This window comes from Schistocerca gregaria, unplaced genomic scaffold, assembly GCF_023897955.1.
Source record: "Schistocerca gregaria isolate iqSchGreg1 unplaced genomic scaffold, iqSchGreg1.2 ptg001518l, whole genome shotgun sequence".
Classification (NCBI taxonomy): domain Eukaryota; kingdom Metazoa; phylum Arthropoda; class Insecta; order Orthoptera; family Acrididae; genus Schistocerca; species Schistocerca gregaria.
Window position 1 is genome coordinate 25001 of NW_026062804.1, and position 5198 is coordinate 30198.

Sequence of the window (5198 nt, forward strand, 5' to 3'; positions counted from 1 at the left end):
CTGTTGGCTCGGGATGCTCTCGGGCGGAATAATCGCTCCCGTCAGCGGCGCTTCAGCTTTGGACAATTTCACGACCCGTCTTGAAACACGGACCAAGGAGTCTAACATGTGCGCGAGTCATTGGGCTGTACGAAACCTAAAGGCGTAATGAAAGTGAAGGTCTCGCCTTGCGCGGGCCGAGGGAGGATGGGGCTTCCCCGCCCTTCACGGGGCGGCGGCCTCCGCACTCCCGGGGCGTCTCGTCCTCATTGCGAGGTGAGGCGCACCTAGAGCGTACACGTTGGGACCCGAAAGATGGTGAACTATGCCTGGCCAGGACGAAGTCAGGGGAAACCCTGATGGAGGTCCGTAGCGATTCTGACGTGCAAATCGATCGTCGGAGCTGGGTATAGGGGCGAAAGACTAATCGAACCATCTAGTAGCTGGTTCCCTCCGAAGTTTCCCTCAGGATAGCTGGTGCTCGTACGAGTCTCATCCGGTAAAGCGAATGATTAGAGGCCTTGGGGCCGAAACGACCTCAACCTATTCTCAAACTTTAAATGGGTGAGATCTCCGGCTTGCTTGATATGCTGAAGCCGCGAGCAAACGACTCGGATCGGAGTGCCAAGTGGGCCACTTTTGGTAAGCAGAACTGGCGCTGTGGGATGAACCAAACGCCGAGTTAAGGCGCCCGAATCGACGCTCATGGGAAACCATGAAAGGCGTTGGTTGCTTAAGACAGCAGGACGGTGGCCATGGAAGTCGGAATCCGCTAAGGAGTGTGTAACAACTCACCTGCCGAAGCAACTAGCCCTGAAAATGGATGGCGCTGAAGCGTCGTGCCTATACTCGGCCGTCAGTCTGGCAGTCATGGCCGGTCCTCGCGGCCGGCCGCGAAGCCCTGACGAGTAGGAGGGTCGCGGCGGTGGGCGCAGAAGGGTCTGGGCGTGAGCCTGCCTGGAGCCGCCGTCGGTGCAGATCTTGGTGGTAGTAGCAAATACTCCAGCGAGGCCCTGGAGGGCTGACGCGGAGAAGGGTTTCGTGTGAACAGCCGTTGCACACGAGTCAGTCGATCCTAAGCCCTAGGAGAAATCCGATGTTGATGGGGGCCGTCATAGCATGATGCACTTTGTGCTGGCCCCCGTTGGGCGAAAGGGAATCCGGTTCCTATTCCGGAACCCGGCAGCGGAACCGATACAAGTCGGGCCCCTCTTTTAGAGATGCTCGTCGGGGTAACCCAAAAGGACCCGGAGACGCCGTCGGGAGATCGGGGAAGAGTTTTCTTTTCTGCATGAGCGTTCGAGTTCCCTGGAATCCTCTAGCAGGGAGATAGGGTTTGGAACGCGAAGAGCACCGCAGTTGCGGCGGTGTCCCGATCTTCCCCTCGGACCTTGAAAATCCGGGAGAGGGCCACGTGGAGGTGTCGCGCCGGTTCGTACCCATATCCGCAGCAGGTCTCCAAGGTGAAGAGCCTCTAGTCGATAGAATAATGTAGGTAAGGGAAGTCGGCAAATTGGATCCGTAACTTCGGGATAAGGATTGGCTCTGAGGATCGGGGCGTGTCGGGCTTGGTCGGGAAGTGGGTCAGCGCTAACGTGCCGGGCCTGGGCGAGGTGAGTGCCGTAGGGGTGCCGGTAAGTGCGGGCGTTTAGCGCGGGCGTGGTCTGCTCTCGCCGTTGGTTGGCCTCGTGCTGGCCGGCGGTGCAGGATGCGCGCGCCTGCGCGGCGTTCGCGCCCCGGTGCTTCAACCTGCGTGCAGGATCCGAGCTCGGTCCCGTGCCTTGGCCTCCCACGGATCTTCCTTGCTGCGAGGCCGCGTCCGCCTTAGCGTGCTCCTCCGGGGGCGCGCGGGTGCGCGGATTCTCTTCGGCCGCCATTCAACGATCAACTCAGAACTGGCACGGACTGGGGGAATCCGACTGTCTAATTAAAACAAAGCATTGCGATGGCCCTAGCGGGTGTTGACGCAATGTGATTTCTGCCCAGTGCTCTGAATGTCAACGTGAAGAAATTCAAGCAAGCGCGGGTAAACGGCGGGAGTAACTATGACTCTCTTAAGGTAGCCAAATGCCTCGTCATCTAATTAGTGACGCGCATGAATGGATTAACGAGATTCCCGCTGTCCCGCTGTCCCTCGCAGTGGACGCACGCGCGCGTTGTCGGCTCCCGCGTCGTAGTCGGCTTTCCCGGGAAAGAGTGCTGCGATCGTATTGAGATTTGGCATAGTGCATCTGTGAGTGTTCGTAGTTAAGGTGTGTGAATTTGAATGTCATACGCGTAGTAGTTAAATAGTTACAGCAAGTTTAGTGAAAACGGTTTTTGCCGCGTCGGGAAACGGTCCCTGCCTGTGCTTGCCGCTACGCCTGTAGCGCTGACCACGCGACTGCGGTACCACATACTCTTCGTTTAACTAGACAATTCTACAGCGATCGAGGAGAAATTTTTCTCACAGCAGCGCCTATACACTTTACGCCTTCTGTGTAAATTTTATTGTAATACGGCCAGTCGTTTTTATGCGACGGCAGTTTTTGTGAATAGCGTATTTCCAGCTGTAACGCGCAAATCGTGTAGGTGTTCACACAATGCTTTAAGTATGTAAAATACCTCCGTTGCGCTAAAAAAGTTAGTCGGCGCTGCAATACGCTGCCAAAAGTGGTACAGTGAAGTTGATTCTATTTGCTCAAATAGAAACGGAGTAAAATAAAATATTCCCATCATGGTATGTACTTCCGTGGCATAGATAATGGGATTGCCTACTGATGTATTAAACAAGTGCTCAACGTCAATCGAACTACACTACTGGACGCTGGAGTTGTTGCTGAGAAACTGTGGAAGAGACCGTCACAGTAAGTAAGCGGCATTGCTAATTTTCTGTTAAATTTGTGCCTGTCAGTGCGTATCCTGCTCAGTGGGTCTAGGATTCACTCCACTGACAAACTTACTTCGGTACAATCAAATTTCAAGCTATAAATTGAAAGCGCAGACCTTGTCCTCTCAGAACATGTTTGTAGTTTGGTTGTGTGCGCACATTTGAATAAATATAATTGCTAAATGCAACGTCGTGCGTTCGCACTCGCAAGTTTTCGGTAGAATCACTTGCGCGGTGGAAACAGAAGATTTGCAGCCCTCACTCTGTTCGGAGTATCCTGTAGAGCATAGTTTCTCGTAGTGTGGTCCTTCGCCTTCCCTAGTATGCTCTCTGCTCTATTTTGTAATGCATTATTTCATAAATAAAACCGCTGACGTGAAGTGGTGCGTCTGCTGCCGTGCCGTTCTATAGAAACTGCCGCGCGGTGGCAAATCGGGCGCCATGCAGTCCTCACCTCAGTTGAAATTTGTCAGTAGTGTATAGGTTCCTTTAGTATATTATATTATATTTTTGAATATGGTTCTATTTTGTTGTGTGATGAATAATTCAGGAAATAAAACTGCCAATGGAAAGTCGTGCATGCGCCGATGCGCCGTTCCCTAAAACTCCCAGGCGGCAACAAAACCGGCACTCTGCAGCTCCCAGATAAGTTAGAAACTCTGTTTGGAATAGTATCTTGTTGTGTACCCTATGCTCTTTCCGAAAGCGCTTTCAATGTTCCGGTGTGATGAATAGTTTAAAAAAAAAATAAACTGTCATTGTAAAGTCGTGCAAGTGCCGACGCCCAGCTCTGCAGAATTTCCAGCGTGGTGACGAATTTCGTCGGTCTGTAACCCTCATTGTATCTAGCAAACGTCTTTAATGTATAAGGTCCTTTAGTTTCTTATCTCCATTTTCTGAATATACTTGTAGTTTTGCTGTTTGACGGATAACCTAAGAAATAAAACTGTGGAAGTAAGATAGTGTGCGCGCCTACGCGCTGTTCCCTAGGAACTCTCACGCTGCGACAGAACAGGCGTTCCGCAGCCCCCATACTAGTTAGGAAAATCCCGTAGAGAATAGCTTCTTGTAGTGTACTCTATGCTCTTTCCGAATATGCTTCCAATTTTCTTGTTTGATGAATATTTTTAGAAATATATCGGTCAATATAAAGTCGCGTATGTGCCGACGCCCCGCTCTGTGACAAAACCGGCTTTTTGTAGCCCCCATACTAGTTAAGAAAATTCCGTACAGAATAGTTTCCTGTAGTGTACTCTATATTCATCCCGAATATGCTTCCAATTTTGTTGTGTGATGAATAGTTTTAGAAATATAATGGTCAATGTAAAGTCGAGTATGTGCCGACGCCTCGCTCTGTAGGAAATCTTGCGCGTTGACAAAACCGTCGGCTTGCAGCCCTAACCTTACGTAGCGAAAATCATTTAGTGTGTAGGTTCCATAGTGTACTCTATTCTCCCACTGAATATGCTTTTAGTTTTGTCGTGAGATGTATAATTTAAGAAACATAACGGTCAACGTAAAGTCGTGCGTGCGCTGACGCGCCGTTCCTAAAATCTCGCACGCTGTAACAAATCCGGTGCCCTGCAGCCCCCACATTAGTCAGGTAAATTCTGTAGTAAATAGTTCCTTGTAGTGTGTTTTATGCTCTTTTCGAATATGCGTTCAATGTAAGTCGGGCGTGTGCCAACGTGCGTTTCTACAGAATTGTGCGTTTCTGTAGAAACTCCAGCGTGGTAACAAAGCCGTCGGTCTACCGCCCTCCCCCTAGTTACGCGATCTCTATAGTGTGTAGGTTCCTGTAGTGTGGGTCATCCGCCTCACAAATATGCTCTTAGCTTAGATGTGGTGTCCATAACCTAAGTGATAGAGCGGTTAAGGTTGCATAGTGCGTGAACCACGCGCACCTCTCTGGAGACTCTCACACGGCTACAAAGTGCGCGTCTGCGGTCCCAACCTTAGTTGAAAATTTCTGTAGCAATAGGGTTTTGTTGCTCAACTCATGCGCTTTTGAAGCATGTCTGTAACTCAGCTGTAGGATAAGTAGTCTAAGAAATAAAATTATTATTGTAACGTCGTACGTGCGCCCACGCGCCGTTCGGTATAAACTCCCGCACGCTCCATACTAGAAGCGGTCTCCACCTTAGTTGGAAAATTCTGTAGCAATAGGGTTTTGTTGTTCAAATCATGCGCTTTCGAAACATGTTTGTAGCTCAGCTGTAGGATAATTAGTCTAAGAAATAAAACTACTATTGTAACGTCGCACGTGCGCCCACGCGCCGTTCGGTATAAACTCCCGCAACCTCCATACTAGAAGCGACGCCTTCCGCTGCCCAGCTCAAACCAATATCAA

General features: G+C 50.4%; 1 pseudogene; it reads left to right on the forward strand.

Annotated features, from left to right (window-relative positions):
- Positions 1–2139, forward strand: part of LOC126332806 (large subunit ribosomal RNA) — a 2985-nt pseudogene extending 846 nt beyond the window's left edge.
- The last annotated feature ends 3059 nt before the right edge of the window (positions 2140–5198 follow it).